Consider the following 17725-nt stretch of genomic DNA (forward strand, 5'->3'; position numbering starts at 1 on the left):
ACGTCATTGCAGTGTTATTGTAAGCCTACTTGTGACAATAATAAAAATTATTATTATTACATATCGATCTCGAAATTTGTCTGCCCCTCCCTCCACAGTTCCTAACATTTAGAAAATAATTGCATCTCCGGATAATGTCTGCACTCTAAATCTTCAGCTCAGTTTCCGACACCATATCCTTTCCATCACCCACACTTACAGCTCTGTAATATCACCCGTCTTCACTCCTGCCTCAGCCTATCCATTGTTGAAACACTCATTCATGCTTCTGTTACCTCCAGTGTGTCAATGTTCCCGTTCATCCCTGAAGTGGTCATACACGTTAACTCTGTCCCTGTCTCCACAGATGCTGCCAGATCAGAGGTTTACCAGCATTGACTGTTTTATTTTGTGCAAATCCTCTCCTGTTCAATCTCCGACCTTTCACTTTCAATAAACTTAAGTTGATCCAAAATTCCGCTGCCGGTTGCACGACTCACAATAATCCCATTCACCCATCACCCCATATCTCACTGATCTATATTGTTCTCAGTTCCCGAGTTCCTTCATTATAAAATGCAGCTTCCTCGCTGACCTTGCCCCTTCCTCTCTCTGTAAATTCCTCCAGACCGCACCCATTCCAAAACCCATGTCTCCTCCAATTCTGGCTTCTTGTCCATCTCCAGGTTCCTTCACCCCACGGGTTGGCAGTCATACCTTTAGCTCTCGAGGCATTCAGATTCAAAGTCCCCACCCTAAACTCTCCTGCTTTTCCATCTCCCTTTTCTCCTTTTAAGATGCTTATTAAAACTCACCTCTTTCACTAAGCTTTTGATCACCTCTAATATATAGAATAGAATCTCTACGGTGCAGAAAGAGGCCATACGGCCCATCAAGTCCACACTGACCCTTTGAAAGGCCACCCTACCTAGGCCCAATCCCCCGCCCTATGCCTGGAACCTCACCCAATCTTTGGCCATTTAGGGGCAATTTATCATGGCCAATCCACCTAACCTGTGCATCTTTGGGAGGAGGTCAGAGCACCCGGAGGAAACATACGCAGACACAGGGAGAACATGCAAACTCCGCACAGTCACCCAAGGTCAGAATCGAACCAGGTTCCTGGCACTGTGAGGCAGCAGTACTAAACACTGTGCCACCGTGTCGCCCCCCCTCCCCCTTTAACTTTGTGTCGGTTTTTGCCTGAGTAGAATCTTGTGACGCTGGTTGGGATGATTTATCAAGATGTTATCAAGACTCTCTGAAACGCTGGGCACATGTGTTTGCAAATGATTGTGCGCTAAATAGGTGACAACAGCTGGAGGGTTCCACAAACAAAGCACATAATTCAAACACCAACAAAATTAAAATTTATTGAACAACAGAAAATGCAAAGCAGATTGGTCAATATCTGAAAGAGGAACACACAGTGGAAATTTACCAGATTTTCATCTTCAAATATATGCCTTATTGGCAATAACTGATGGTTATTGACAATAACTTACTAGTTTTTGAACTAAATTGCAATAGCATTAGGGGAGGCGGTGGTGTAGTGGTTTTGTCACTCGGCTACTAACTCAGAGATGTGAGGCCATGCTCTGGGGACCTGGGATGGTGAAATTTGAATTCAATAAAAATCTTGAATGAAAATGATAAGCATGAATCATTGTTGATTGTTGTAAGGAAATCTGCTATGCTTACCTGGTCTGGCCAACATGTGATTCCAGACCAGGTTGACTCAGTTCAAGAGCAAATGTACAATAAATGCTGGCCTAGCATTTGCTGTACCTGCATACTGCCTTTATGTGCTATATAGGGTCCGCAGGTTGAGTGAGGTTACAGGAATAGATCGGGGGAGTAGGCCTAGGTGGGGGTTCTTTTGGGGCGTTGGTGCAGACTCGATGGCCTCCTTCTGGTCTCTAGGTATTCTATGCACCAGGACACCCAGATCCCTCAGTACCACTGCTTTCTGCAATCTTTCTCCATTTATTTTTATTTCATTTTGTGTACCCAATTCAGTTTTTTCTTATTAAAGGGCAATTTAGCGTGGCCAATCCATCTACCCTGCACATCTTTGGGCTCTGGGGGTGAGACCCATGCAGACACGGGGAGAATGTGCAAACTCCACACAGACAGCGACCCGGGGCGGGGATCGAACCCGGGTCCTCAGAGCCGTGAGGCAGCAGTGCTAACCACTGCGCCACCATGCCACCCCATCTTTCTCCATTTAAATAGTATTCCATTTCTATTCTTCCCGCCAAAGTGAACAAGATCACATTTACCCACGTAACACTTCACCTGCCAAATTTCTGTTCAGTAATTTAACCATTTCATATTCCTTTGCAACTACATCCTGTGAATAAATAAAAAGAACTATGGTTAATGATTACATTTTACAGCATTTATAAGAAATTTATTTTTCAGTTGTTCTTTCCACTCGATAAGGGACGGCATGGTAGCACAGTGGTTAGCACTATTGCTTCACAGTGCCTGGGACCCGGGTTTGATTCCCGGCTTGGGTCACTGTCTGTGCGGAGTCTGCACGTTCTCCCTGTGTCTGCGTGGGTTTCCTCCGGGTCGTCCAGTTTCCTCCTACAAGTCCCGAAAGACGTACTTGTTAGGTGAATTGGACATTCTGAATTCTCCCTTAGTGTACCCAAACAGGCACCGGAGTGTGGCGACTAGGGGATTTTCACAGTAACTTCTTTGCAGTGTTAATGCAAGCCTAGTTGCGACACTAATAAAGACTATGATTATGAATTTACTTGCAGATACTTCCCATTGTCAGTGCAGAGACTGGAGCCTCAGGCTTCCTCACTCAAACAAAAGAACTTGCAAGATCCTCTCATGGACATGGAGCCTACATACATGCATTATAATAGAAAATAGAACGGAATGGCATAATTAACGTGTTTGAGCATACGCTTCTAATTAATAATATGAACCATCAGAAATTTATGTAGATTTAGAGCTGTCAATCATACATGTAACTGGAAATGGAATAAACATTTAACCTGAAAAGCTTGCTGTTTGTTAACAAGACCATTTACACATAGATACAGAATTTCCCGACAATCAATTACAAGCAATTTCACAGCATGTTTGAGGAGCTGATCTCACCGTAATTATAATCACTTCTTTCAAAACGTCCCATAAGCTCCTCTGTTCGAACAAAAGCAGCCTCAATTTTTCATTTCCTCTTCAATATCCGTACCTCCGAGCAGACAGCAGCCAAGTGAATCTTTGCAGCTAGAAAAGAGGGGAAGAACATTGGGTGTACGGTTGATAATGAAGACAGCTGTAGAGTACAGGAAAATATCAACAGACTGGTCAGGTGGGCGGAAAGGCAGCAAATGGAGTTCAGCCCATAAAGGTGTGAGGTAATGCATTTGGGGAAGGAACATAGGAGCTGGAGGAGGTCATTTGGCTCCACCATTCAGTAAGGTCATGGTGATCTGGTGGGGTTGCAGGGATAGGGTGGGGGAATGGGCCTAGGTAGGGTGCTCTTTTGGAGGGTTGGTGCAGGCCCGATGGGCCAAATGGCCTCCTTCAGCACTGCAGGAATTCTTATGGTTGTGGTCTCAGCTCTATTTTCCTGCCTGCCCCCCATAACCCTGGACTCCCTTGTCTATCAAAAATCAATCTAACTCAACCTCCAATAAATTCCGACTCAGCCTCCACCCCTTTCTGGGGAAGAGAATTCCGCATGCCAATGGCCCTTTGGGAAAAAATGTTTCGCCTCAGTTCTGCCCTAAAGGAAGTCCTTTTCTTTTTGAACTGTTCCCCTAGTTTCAGTACCCCCCCCCCCCCCCAATAAAAGGAAACATCCTCCTGGAATCCACCCAATCAAATCCCCTCAGGGTCTTATATGTTTCAATGAGATGACCTTCATTCTTCTGAACTCCAAAGGGTTTCGGCCCAACCTGTTCACCCTTTCTTCATAAGACAACCCCTTCATCCCAGGAATGAGCCCTGTGAGCCTTCCATGAAGGGCTCCTAACACTGTTATATATTTGCTGAAATAAGGCAACCAAAACTGCAAACAGCATTGCAGATGTGGTCTCACCAAGGCCCTGTACAGCTGCAGTAAAACCTCCCGACTTTTATATTCCATTCCCTCTGCAATAAACAACAACATTCCATTTGCCTTTCCACTCACCTGCTATACCTGCATACTGACCACGATTCATGAACCAGGACACCCAGATCCCTCTGCACCACCGGGTTCTGCAATCTTTCTCCATTTAAATAGTACACTGCTTTCCTATTCTTCCTGCCAAAGTGGACAAGTTCACACATTCCCACTTTAAACTCCATCTGCCAATTTTTTGCCTACTCATTAAACCTATTCATGTCTCTTTGCAGACTCTCTGTCTCCTCTTGACAACTTACTTTCCTCCCTATTGTCATGTGAGAGTACCTTTAAGAAATGGATGTTTAAGCAATGTACCTTTAAGAAATGGAGCTGATCATATTACTGAAGTGATGTCAGAGGGTGGGGGGAGCTGAGCTCACTTCTGCTTTTTGGTTTCAGTTTTGAGGAGGCAGCTGGGAGTGTCTGTGTGTTTTGTTGAGAGCTGCAGGAAGAAACACAGAGCTGGTCTTTTGATGTCTGCAAATCCAAAGACTATAAATATATTGAATGTAACCTCATGTCTATTTTTGAAGGTTTGAAATCTTTTGGATGTTTAAAGGAACAGTTTGAAGGATTATTTAGTGTTGTAGTCTTTTGGGGTTATCGTTAAAGTAATGGGTGTTAAGATATTCAATGTTTGTTTTTAAAAGGTTAACTTGAGTTCATAGAATAAACATTGTTTTGTTTTAAAAAACATTTGTCCATAATTGCTGTATCACACCTGGAGAGTACGCCGTGTGCTTCCCACACCACAATCTGTTAAAAGTTGTGGGTCGGTTGAACTCCATGAAACACTTTGGGGTTCTGTAAACCCGGACCCATAACACTATCTTGGTGTCATCAGCAAATTCACCTCCATCCATTCAGTTCCTTCATCCAAGCCATTGATATTGATTGTAAATATTTGAGGCTGGCAAAGGAATACACAATGAATGATAGGATACTGAGCTGTACAGAACGACTTGGAGTGCATGTCAACAGAATCCTGAAGGTGGCTGGACAGGTAGAATAGGGAGTCAAGAAGGCATATGGGATACTTGCCTTTATTAGCTTAGACATAGAATATAAGAGCAGGGAAGTTAGGCCAGAACTGTATACACACTAGTTCGGCCATGCTGGAATATGCATGCCCTGCACTGTAGAAAAGGTGTGGTTGTACTAGAGCTGGTACAGTCTGAGGAGATTTACCAAGATGTTGCCTGGACTGAAGAATTTTGTTTATGGGGGAAGATGGGTCTGGCCAGGATTGTTTTCTTTGAACCAGAGGAGGTTGAGTAGACATCTAAATTGAAATGTATAAAATTGTGAGAATGGGGAGGAAAACCACACTCCCCTTGGTTGACGGGTCCATAACCAAGGGATATGCTCTTAGAGGAAGAGATAGGAGGTCAAGGGAAATTCTTCCACCCAGAGGGTGGTAGAGATGTGGAACTCGCTGCCTGAAAGGGTGGTGGAGACAGAAACCCTCATTATATTGAAAACATAGTTGGATATGCGCTTGAAGTGCTGTAACCCAACATTATCTCTTTAAGATTAGGTGAATTCTGACTGTAGTAAGAGCGATAAATGGTGGAAGACCAGGGAGAACCTTAAGAAATGGCACAATAGGCCAGGGAGCCTGCACCAAGGTTTCCTGATGCAGCGGAGCAGAGAGACCCTCTTCCCTCAGGGGCCACGTGACCCTCCAGGTAGTTACAAAGAGCAAGATATTCAATGACTGCACACAAATGGTCATGATCAGCGAAGACACTTTCAAATGCCATCTCCTACCTGTGCCATTTCTAGCCTCATTCACTGCTTCAGTCAACACAACACCTTCGCTCACCGACCTCAAAATGAGGCATGATGCATGCTTCATTCACCGCTTCACCTCATCCTCACACACACAGTATTGCTGCAAGCTGCACATTCCTTCTAAGTTATTATGAATATTGTACCAGTGACTTGCTAATTTCTGAGTATAAATGCAAGACCACTGATACTTGTGAATTGAGTTCAAGAAATGAAACCATGCAATCTTTCAATCATTGTATGGCTTTTGAATATAAGAAACAAATCATTTAGTTATTGAAGTAAATGGGCGGCACGCTGGCACAGTGGTTAGCACCGTTGCGTCACAGCGCCAGGATCCTACGTTCGATTCCCGGCTTGGGTCACTGTCTGTGTGGAGTCTGCACATTCTCCCCGTGTCTGCGTGGGTTTCCTCCGGGTGCTCCGGTTTCCTCCCACAAGATCCGAACGAAGTGCTGTTAGGTAATTTGGACATTCTGAATTCTCCCTCTGTGTGCCCAAACAGGCGCCGGAATGTGGCGAGTCGGGAATTTTCACAGTAACTTCATTGCAGTGTTAATGTAAGCCTAGTTGTGACAATAAAGATTATTATTATTGCTTCTGCCTCTGCAGAGAGGAGACAATGAAGCCGCTTCTCAATAAAGAGTCACCATCAGCTCTCTACTGCAGTGATGGAGAGCAAACCGGGAGATGTTGTTCAGCGGATGGCCCCTTTAGCTGCCTTTCAATGACCGCGCACAGAGTTTATTTACCACAGAGCAAGGCCTGCCTAGTACCTTTTCACACTGCTTCACAGCTGTGTAGCTTTGAGGCAACATTGGTCCATACTGGTAGCTAATATGCAGGTGAAATTTGACATCAAAAGAGACCTTAGAGAGACCAGAGAGAACAGACCAGAGAGATAAACAAGGAGGGTACCTGTTTTATTATATGTATCTGTTGTATGGTTTGTACCCATGTAAAATGGCCAGCTGCAAAGGACCATGGGAATTGTGCTCAATTTGGGACACAGACAGGTACACAACCTCTGTGTATTGCGCAACGAAACCAGACTTGGCTGAAACTTGTATCCATTAAGAGTCGATCACCATTTCCCCCAGGACAATAGAGTTTGAATCAAGGAGTTACAACAGTAGCAGACTAACCGGCGCCCCCCCCCCCCCCCCCTTTATTTGGAAAGGCATATTTGCCTGGGACAATGATAGCAAGGACCCGCCCAGCTATCGAGGTATCCGCCCCCCTAATTGGCTGAGATCGATGAGGGTGATCGAAAACCCTATCGATCCATTGGACGCGGAGTAAGAACCGCCCTAAAGGGCGCGAAAGAGACGAAGGATAAAAAGCCCTGCGCACTAGAGATCTGCCTCTTTTGGGACCGGCCTGTGTGCGACCAACTGCAGCAGAACAACCAAGTTCAAGGACCCGCGACCACTTCCAAACCGATCACGTGGACCCGGATAAAGGCCTTATCTCGCACAGTGCCGGTCACTCGAAGTTAAGTAAAGGTCATCTTAGTCGTTAGGTGCAGTTTAGTACGGAACCGTGTGTATTGCATAGAGATACAAGTCTTTTGTTATTAATAAACTGTGTTTTTGAGCTAACATATTGGTTGTGTGGTCATTTGGACGATATAAGAAACAGCTTGTGGTTCACCCCAAAGTAAAGAAGGCAACAGGTTGATGGACGTGAGTGAGCTGAGAAAGCTGAAGGAGGCAGTCATGCATCCACAGAAATTCTCTTGGTCAGTTTGTATGTATAGTTATCAAGAAGAACTGGAAAACTGCAGTTAACTCTGCAGGATGGAGCCAGCGTCCTATCAACAACAGGTTGCTGGCCACACTATCATAATGTAAATAGATGAAATGAAATGAAATGAAAATCACTTATTGTCACAAGTAGGCTTCAAATGAAGTTACTGTGAAAAGCCCCTAGTCGCCACATTCCGGCGCCTGTTCGGGGAGGCTGGTACGGGAAAGGCATAATTAAGAAAAGGCACAATTATGCAATTAGTACCTGTAAAGAGCAATGTGGTACAGGTAATCCAAAATTATAAATCTGTCTCCCATATCATATAATAATCTTTTGCTTGGTCACAAAGCTTACATTAACAGTGCAATGAAGTTACTGTGAAAACCCCCTCGTCGCTACACTCTGCCTGTTTGAGTACACTGAGGGAGAATTCAGAATGTCCTATTCATTCAACAAGCACATCTTTCGGGACTTGTGGAGGAAACCGGAGCAAGACACGGGGAGAACGTGCAGACTCCGCACAGACAGTGACCCGAGCCGGGTATCGAACCTGGGACTCTGGTGCTGTGAAGCAACAGTGCTAACCACTGTGCTACCGTGCCACCAGTCAATTGTTCAGTTGCTTCTCGAATAACATTCAAAATAATTCAATATACATGCAATGTTTCTCAGAAATGTGGAATACTTTGTTGCATGAATGGTGCTGTATAAATGCAAGTTGTTGTTGTTCCCTGTGTTACCCCTAGACTTTACCATTCACTGCACTGCACTATTTACATGTACCATGGACCATGTTACGTCTACGTTAAATGTCTTAGGCTGCACCCCCTTTTTAGTTTCTTATCAAACCTTTTATTAAAGTTTTGTTTGCACTTCAGCCCCACACTCCTGATCTATGAGCACCCGATGCGGAGGAGTGGCAGGGAAGGAGGAGGACCTGCTTGTGAATCTGCTCCTGGGCCTGGCAAACTTTGTCATTAACAAGTCCAGGCAGCAGGTGATCAAGGGGTCATCCAACCTGACTGTCTGTCCCTCTTCCGCAGCTTTATTCATGGCCGGGTGTCCCTGGAGAGGGAGCATGCGGTGTCCACTGGCACCATTACAACCTCCGTGCCTGGTGGGCACTGCAAGGTCGGGGGTGCTTTTTAGACCCTTTTAATCACATTTTGATGTGAGTTTTCTAAGTTTCCTTTGCTCTTTCATTTTGTTTTGAGCCGTGTCCCTTTCAGGATTTGTCCCTTAAATTGTTTCTTTTAGTTGATTGGTTGAACTATTAAATAGATGAAGATATCTGCGCTTCTCTAATTCTAGCCTCTTGAGCAACCATGATTTTAATTACTCTGTCATTGGTGGCCACGTCTTCAGCAGCCAAGGCTTTAAGCTCAGGGGTTCCCTCCAAGAAACCGCCCATCGCGCCTTCCTCTTTTAAGAAGCTTCTTAATACCAACCACTTTGACAAAGCTTTTGGTCATCACTCCTAATATCTCATTGTGTGGTTCACTGTCAAATTATGCTTTATAATGCTCCTGTGAAGCACCATGGGACATTTTATTATGTTAAAAGGGTTATGTAAATAAAATCTGTTGAGAGATGTGATAAGGCACTAGGCACTATATCAACGCCTACCTTTAATAAAATAGTTCTCTGGTGTAACATAAAAGGTGAGATATAGAAATCCTTCCCTGTGGAATGAACAAGGTGGCGTGGCAATTTACTGTATGGTTCTCAGTCAATCATAAGACAGAAACTAACCTCTGCCATCTGATGAAGAACATTCACCAGCTATTAATTACAGCTGGGATTTTTTTACTGATCTATGAATGCACAGCCATCCAGTCTATACAGACAGATCTGGGAGTTCAGGTCCATTGTACCCTGAAGGTGGCAACGCAGGTCGATAGAGTGGTCAAGAAGGCATACAGCAAGCTTGCCTTCATCGGACGGGATAGTGAGCACAAGAGTCAGCAGGTCACGTTACAGTTGTATAGGACTTTGGTTAGGCCACATTTGGAATACTGCGTGCAGTTCTGGTCGCCACATTACCAGAAGGATGTGGATGCTTTAGAGAGGGTGCAGAGGAGGTTCACCAGGATGTTGCCTGGTATGGAGGGTGCTAGCTATGAAGAAAGGTTGAGTAGATTAGGATTGTTTTCGTTGGAAAGATGGAGGTTGAGGGGGTACCTGATTGAGGTCTACAAAATTATGAGAGGTATGGACAGGGTGGATAGCAACAAGCTTTTTTCAAGAGTGGGGGTGTCAATTACAAGGGGTCATGATTTCAAGGTGAGAGGGGGAAAGTTTAAGGGAGATGTGCGTGGAAAGTTTTTTACGCAGAGGGTGGTGGGTGCCTGGAATGCTTTGCCAGCGGAGGTGGTAGACGCGGGCACGATAGCATAATTTAAGATGCATCTAGACAGATATATGAACAGACAGGGAACGGAGGGAAGTAGATCCTTGGAAAATAGAAGACAGGTTTAGATAAAGGATCTGGATCGGCGCAGGCTGGGAGGGCCGAAGGGCCTGTTCCTGTGCTGTAATTTTCTTTGTTCTTTGTTCTCTGTAGACATGTGATCCCTTACTTTAAAACAGTGACGCTCCCTAGTTCCAGATTCTTCCACAAGAGGAAACAGCCTCTCCACATCGACCCTGTCAAGGCCCCTCAGGATCTTATATCTTTCAACCAAATCACCTCTTCTAAACTCCTGTGGATACAAGCCTAGTCTATCCAACCTTTCCTCATAAGACAACCCACCCATTCCAGGTATTATGCTCGTAAACATTCTCTGAATTGCTTCCAATGAATGTACGTCTTTCCTTACATGAGGAGACTACTGTACATAGTACTCCAGATGTGGCCTATCCAATGCCTGAACTGAAACATAACCTCCCTACTTTTCGCCTCACAATAAATGCTAACATTTACATAGATTTACATGGAACATACAGTGCAGAAGGAGGCCATTCTGCCCATCGTGTCTGCACCGACCCACATAAGCCCTCACTTCCACCCTATCCCCGTAACCCAATAACCCCCCCTAACCTTTTTGGTCACTAAGGGCAATGTATCATGGCCAATCCACCTAACCTGCACGTCTTTGGACTGTGGGAGGAAACCGGAGCACCCAGAGGAAACCCACGCAGACACGGGGAGAACGTGCAGACTCCGCACAGACAGTGGCCCAGTGGGGAATCGAACCTGGGACCCTGGCGCTGTGAGGCCATTATTAGCTTTCCTAATTTCTTGCTTGATCTACATACTAGCCTTTTGCAATTCATGCACTCTTCATCTCAGAGCTCTGCCACCCCCCACAATTTAGAAAATATGCTTCCTTTTTATTCTTCCTATCAATACGCACAATTTCCCACTTTCCCACACTATACCCCATTTGCCAGACTAATGCCAACTCACATAATCTATCTGTATCTTTTTGTAGCCTCCATTTGTCCTCTTCACAACTTACTGGGCAGAATTTAACCTCACCGCAAGGCGGGTTCTGAGGTGGGGGGGGGGGGTGTAAAATTGAATAATTGAATGCACAGATTCACCCTGGGGACTCAAAAGGATTCACCCCGGGAACCCATCCACCCAAATCCAGATGCAGTTCCTCACGTGGCAGGGCAGGGCCTTTGGGTGGAAAACCTGCCCATTCTCCTATCATTTTTCTCATTCTCCGCCCAGCCTCAATGTTTAGGCTAGCGGTAGCATGGAAAAGCGGCATTTACACTTTTTCCCATCTCAGATGGGAAGGGGGATCTGTCTCACCCTGGAGGACCCCGTCAGAGTTGGGGCGCCCTTCCTCCCGGGATCCTGTGTCTGCGTGGGTTTCCTCCGGGTGCTCCGGTTTCCTCCCACAAGTCCCGAAAGACGTGCTGTTAGGTGAATTGGACATTCTGAATTCTCCCTCTGTGTACCCGAACAGGCGCCGGAGTGTGGCGACTAAGCTTTTCATTGTAACTTCATTGCAGTGTTAATGTAAGCTGTCATGTGAGAGTATCTTTAAGAAATGGGTGTTTATAAATGGGTGTGTATATAAATATCTGTAGTGAGAGTACCTTTAAGAAATGGGTGTTTATTACTGCAGTGATGTCAGAGAGTGGGTGGAGCTGGGCTGTCTGTCAGCTTTTTACTTTTGTTTTAGGCTGTTTGCTGCAGGGTGTGTTTTAGTTTCGTTTTCAGAGCTGGATAGCTGCAGTCACAGCCAGAAGGGGTATTTGTCTCTCTCTCTGTAATCAAAAAACTGTAAATCGATCCTTTGGTGATTTCAAACTAATAACTGCTCTCAGTAGTGACTTTAACCTGATGTGCTTCTGTTAAAAGTTCTTTTTTAAAGTATTTTGAATGTTAAAAGGAAAGCTTAAAGGATTACTTAGTGTTGTATTCTTTGGGGGTTGTTTTTGAATCAATGGTTGCTTAAGATGTTCACTGTATGTTTTAAAAAGGTTAACTTGAGTTCATAGAATAAACATTGTTTTGCTTTAAAAAAATGTACTTTTCCATTTCTGCTGTACCACAACTGTAGAGTGGGCCATGTGCTCCCCATACCACAATCTATTAAAAGTTGTTTGTGAGGTAAACTCCATGATACACTTTGGGATTCTCTAAACCCTGGCCCATAACAAATTGGGGGCTCGGGGGCGGGGGGGGGGGGGGGGTAAAAGTCTACCTATTGGATTGACATAGTGAACCTAAAGACAGTGAGGGGTGAGCATATTGTGGTTGCTTTTCAGGTGTGGTATTTTAGTTTAAGTAGGGAGTGTGTTGTGGAAAATGGCTCTTTCAGAGGCTCAAACGTTTTTGGGGGTGGAGACGGTCACACGCAGTACCTTACGGACAGAGACTAAAAGCACACTGTTAGATTTGACAAAAACATTGCAGTTACCATGACCTGGCAAAGTGTGAAAAGATGAGGTAATTATGGCAGTGGCTAAGCATTTAAAGTTGCCTGAGATACAGTTTAACTCATTGGAAATGGAAAAAATTCAGTTACAAATTAAAGAAATGGAACATGAGAAAGAATTAAAGCAGCTTGAATACGAAAGAGATCGAGAGGAAAAAGAAAGAGAAAGGGAGATAGAGCTCAGAGAAAAAGATAGAGAGAGTTTGAACTTCAGAAAATGGCCATGAAACATGACAGTCAGTTAAAATTGGCAGGCGTAAAGGGAAACGTACAGTTGGATGATAGTGATGAGAATATTGAGAAAGAGCATCATAGTCAAAGGCTTGGTGGGGATCTATTTAAATATGTCCGAGCATTGCCAAGGTTTGATGAGAAGGATGTCGAAGCCTTTTTCATTCCATTTGAGAAGGTAGCTAAAAAAATGAAATGGTACAGGACATGTGGGTATTACTGATTCAAACAAAGCTGAAAGGTAGGACTAGTGAAGTGTTTGCATCACTACCAGAGGAGGTATCTGAGTCGTCTGAGGAGGTGAAAAAATCCATCTTAGGTGCATATGAACTAGTGTCTGAAGCCTACAGTCAAAGGTTTAGAAATTTAAGGAAAGAACCTGGTCAAACATACATGGAGTTTGAAAGGATCAAACAGAGTAATTTTGATAGGTGGATAAGGGCTTTGAAAATCGACCAAACTTATGAAGCTCTCAGAGAAATTATACATTTGGAGGAGTTTAAAAATTCAATTCCTGATGCAGTGAGAACTCATGTGGAAGAGCAGAGGGTTAAAACTGCGAGATTAGCAGCAGAAATGGCAGATGATTATGAATTAGTTCATAAATCAAAGTTTGGTTTCCGACATCAGTTTCAGCCTGTGAGGGATAGAAACTGGGGACATGAGAAATACTTAAGTGGTAAAGGTAAAGGTGATCTGATGGGAGATAATAAGGAGAGTGTACCTCAGACTAAAAAAGAAATACAGGACGGTGGAAAAGAAATGAAAAGTTTCAAATATTTTCACTGTAATAAACTAGGCCATGTAAAGTCACAGTGTTGGTGGTTGAAGAAAAGCACTGGGAAGGCTGATATGGTAGAACAGGATAAGACAGTGGGGTTTGTTAAAGTGGTAAAGGAAAGCCCAAGTGAAGCGAAGGAGGTGCAAAAGATTGTACAGCCTGATCAAGAGGTGATTGATAAGAAGGTGCCAGATCTCTTTACAGAATTTACTTGTGTGGGTAAAGTTTACTCATGTGTATGAGGAGGAAATGAAAAATGAAAATGAAAAATCACTTATTGTCACAAGTAGGCTTCAAATGAAGTTACTGTGAAAAGCCCCTAGTCGCCACATTCCGGCACCTGTTCGGGGAGGCTGTTACGGGAAATGAACCGTGCTGCTGGCCTGCCTTGGTCTGCTTTCAAAGCCACCGATTTAGCTCTGTGCTAAACAGCCCCTTAGCAGGTAACGAAGTCACAATTTTAAGAGATACGGGAGCTAGTCAATCTTTAATGGTAACAAATGAGGAGTTATGTAGTTTGGGAAGTGTAGCCATCTGGGATGGCCACTTTCAGTATATAAAATGGACACTCGCAGAGCATACAGGGAAAAATGGACACTGCAAAGCAACAAGCAGGCACAGAGCCTGAATGTGTATTTGGAAGGCAGTCTGCAGACGGAACCGAAACTCTGGGTCGATTTACGTATTGATGGCCAATCTCCGAGGAACAAAGAACTAGTGCTCAGGTAGTCGATACTGTCCCAGACAGTCCGGCGCCACTACCCCAGCAAGAATACAGAAAAAAAGCAAGGCCAACGGCCACTTAGGACACACCCAGCCATCAAGGCACCTGCCCTTTATCGGCTCAGATCGATGGCAGTGATCAAGAAGCTGCCCAATTAATTGGGACCAAGTTTAAGGCCCGCCTAAAAGTGCGCGAAGCCCCTCCAAGTGTAAGAAGGAACCCCTGCGAAAGGTTCAGTCTCTTGGATTTGGCTCTCAAGCGGAGAGACCCTTCCACCAGCACCACCAGAAGCAAGTAAGTTCAAGTTCAAAGCTCGCTACCAGACGGACGACCTTAGCTGTCCTCCTGTTACCTCTTCGAACCCAACGGTCTCAGATCCGAACAACGGCCATTGTCCCTCTGACCTAAGTGGGCACCCGAAGTTAAGTATAGGTGTTAGTATTAGATATAGTTTAGCCTGTAGTGTTATTGTGCATGAGTAAATCATACTGTGTGTAAATAAAGTAGTATTGACTTTGAACTAACTAACTGGTGTATTGGCTCTTTGATCGGTATTCGGTTAGAACCTTGTGGCGGTATCGAGAGATACCTGGCGACTCTGAAGACATGCTCATAATTAGGATTAAGAAAGGCGACCTTATTAACTGCCATATTTATAGCAAGTAAACAGAGCAACATTACTGGCGGCCCTGGTGGACTCGAACTAGAAGTGGCTTTGTCACTCCGAGAGAACCCAAATTTGAATTAGAAACCCAATTGGAAAAAGTAAAAACCACAAGCGTAAGACCAATATCGATCAAACCTCCAAGATTCGGAAGAGTGTTATTTGCATGCGTACTAACAAGGGATATAAGGTAACCTTGATAGATTTGGTTGCGAAAAACTGTCGGGAGTTTTGTAGACCGGAAAATAGCTTAAGCCGTACCCGTGTTTGCATCTCCACTTTATTCCCCCCCGTTCCAAATTTACTGTAGAAACCCAGAGATTACAGTAGAGATGGCAATGAAGGCAATGGTACTCCTTATGAACCCCCAGGAATTCGAGGTCGCAGCGACCAATAGAGCAGAGCAATGTCCCGTATGGGAAGAGGAGATTCTGAAATATCTAGAAGGGAAAGGATGGCCCCTTTGGAGCGAATTTTGTGCAAATGAGGAAACAGGTCCCGGAAGTATAGGACATACTTGGTGGGAGAACCTGACCGAGATTCATAAGAAAAGCTTAGGAAAAGCTCGTAAGCCGATGGCAATCGTGTCCTGCTTGGCACAATTGCGAGGCACAGAGGATGTCGTGAAGACGCTCCACAGAGAGATTCAGGACAGAGAGAAGAATAGTGAGGGAGATGTTAGCGAGTGCGAGAAAGTTAACAGGCAACTTAGAGAGCAGTTAGCGGCGAAGGACAAGGAGATGGCTGATGTCAAACGGGCACACCAATCTTGTCTCGCTCACCTAAGCAGCTTTCAGTCACAGTATGATAAGGCCTACCAAGACACGCAACGCACGGTGTTGGTACGAAAAGAGACAGAATTTCAACTTGAGCAATTAAAGAAACAATGTCAGGATTTAAAAGCGGCCCTACGAGCGCTCCACAGTTCCACGACAGAACAAAGCAGAGTTTGGTGGACCACTCCAAATGCCAAAAGCAAATTGCAAACCTGCAATCCCTGCTCTCTGTACAAAATGGTTTCCAGAATACATTTGGACCCCAGTTAGATCAGGAAAATGGCCCCGATTGGCAGGAGTTAAATGAAACTGCCCATCGCTATGTAACTGGAACATGTACTCAGGATAAAACTCAGAAAAGGAAAGCACCCCCACCCCCGACTGCACAGGTAGAGCACAATCCCATTAACCCTGTCACCACACAGCGCAGGGCCACAACAAACGGAGACCCCGATTTTCTGTACACCACCCCATTAACCGTCACTCAATTAAGGGATGCGTGTGACAAAATAACACCGTTCCAACCCACATCGGACCCACGCCATTATTTTGCTAAGGTTAAACAACAGGCGACCATGTATGGCCTGGACGAAAGAGACCAAGTTATGCTCACAGTTTTGAGCCTCGACCCCTCAGTCGGGGCAGCCCTTTCCGACCCACAAAATGTAGGAGGAGGCACCCTCCAAGAAATGCATGCAGCGATCCTAGATGCGAGCGGCTACAATAAGGGAGATCCCGTAGAAGGCCTCAATAAATGCAGGCAGAAAAAGACCGAGCATCGAACAGTGTTTGCTGGACGTCTGTGGACCCACTTCACAGCAGTATTTGGAGAGTTAGCCCGTGCCCATTTGACACCAGAAAATAGGGCCAAATGGACTTGAATACTAGTCTCCCACGTGACCGAAGCAGGACAGAGAGCTTGTGCCAATTATGAACCCTCAGACGATACACACAATGAGAAATGAGTTTTAAAAAGATTATCCCGTGCTTGGAAACAGTCCCTTCAGGGAAAGACAGAATATGGAAAAGCAGATGAAGAGCAGGCAGATGCTAACATGCAGCCAGTCAGGACACATCAGAACCCCGCATGGGTAAATGAGGAAAGAAACAGCCCACAGCAGCCTAAATCCCAAGAGTGCTACAATTGTGGACAGTTAGGAAATTACGCCCGAGAGTGCAATGCCCCCCAGAAACAGCAGCGAAACCAGCAGGCAAATACCCTAAATAAGAACAGGACCAAGTCCATTCACAGTGTTAGCGCCCGTTCCGAGAACGCAAACATGAACGGTACCGATTGACTGTGTTCAGACTCCCCAACTTGGGTCTGTGACACCCTTTGGGACAAGTCCGGAAGACCGGTAGCAGCAGGCACAGTCCGGGGACACCCTGTAGAATTTCTTTGGGACACAGGAGGGTCCTGTACCACGCTAAATTCCTCCACAATGTTCCAACAGGTTACATGGTCAACCACAGACACCATTATCCTCAGCGTCTTCACAGGACACTTGCAGCAGGGACACGTTACAGCCCATGTAGCGATTCAGTTGGCAACATTAAAACCACACACCCCGTTGTTCTGGTAGATCTACCCCAGACAGCCAATCACATTTTGGGGATAGACTTTATGAGCTCACACAATCTTTCGATCGACCCCGTAAATAAATGTGTGTGGAGAATGGAAAAGGCAGCACGAGCCCATGTCACGCTCACAGTTGGAGACTACTCACACAGGATTAGCGCAGTAGGAGACTTCTGGGTTGACCCATGAACCATTAATCAGGACAAAGACGTTAGAGACGTTTTTCAGAGACACAAAGCTTCTTTTGCCCAGCATAAGCACGACTGCGGCAAGATAGCAGGTTTAGTCAACATTACAGAACCTGACCCCAAACCCCCAAAACAGGACGGTTTTCCCCAACATGCAGAGGGAGAAATCGCAAAGGTCATCCAAAATTTACTTGACCAAGGCGTACTTCGTTCAGTAGCCTCAACTAACA

General features: G+C 45.0%; 1 long non-coding RNA gene across 2 annotated transcripts in view; it reads right to left on the minus strand.

Moving 5' to 3' along the window:
* Positions 1-1387: 1387 nt before the first annotated feature.
* LOC140425820 (uncharacterized) overlaps positions 1388-17725 on the minus strand; it is a 39487-nt gene continuing 23149 nt past the window's right edge. Inside the window, exons 3-4 of one of the 2 annotated variants that reach the window (XR_011948032.1) lie at positions 3100-3228; positions 1388-2839 (exon numbers count right to left, since the gene is read on the minus strand). This is a non-coding gene — a long non-coding RNA (uncharacterized lncRNA). Of the gene's footprint in view, positions 2840-3052; positions 3229-17725 lie in introns of those variants that run through there. The other variant, XR_011948031.1, reaches the window with a different exon arrangement.

Source organism: Scyliorhinus torazame, chromosome 6 (genome assembly GCF_047496885.1).
Source record: "Scyliorhinus torazame isolate Kashiwa2021f chromosome 6, sScyTor2.1, whole genome shotgun sequence".
In the NCBI taxonomy this organism is placed as follows: Eukaryota; Metazoa; Chordata; class Chondrichthyes; order Carcharhiniformes; family Scyliorhinidae; genus Scyliorhinus; species Scyliorhinus torazame.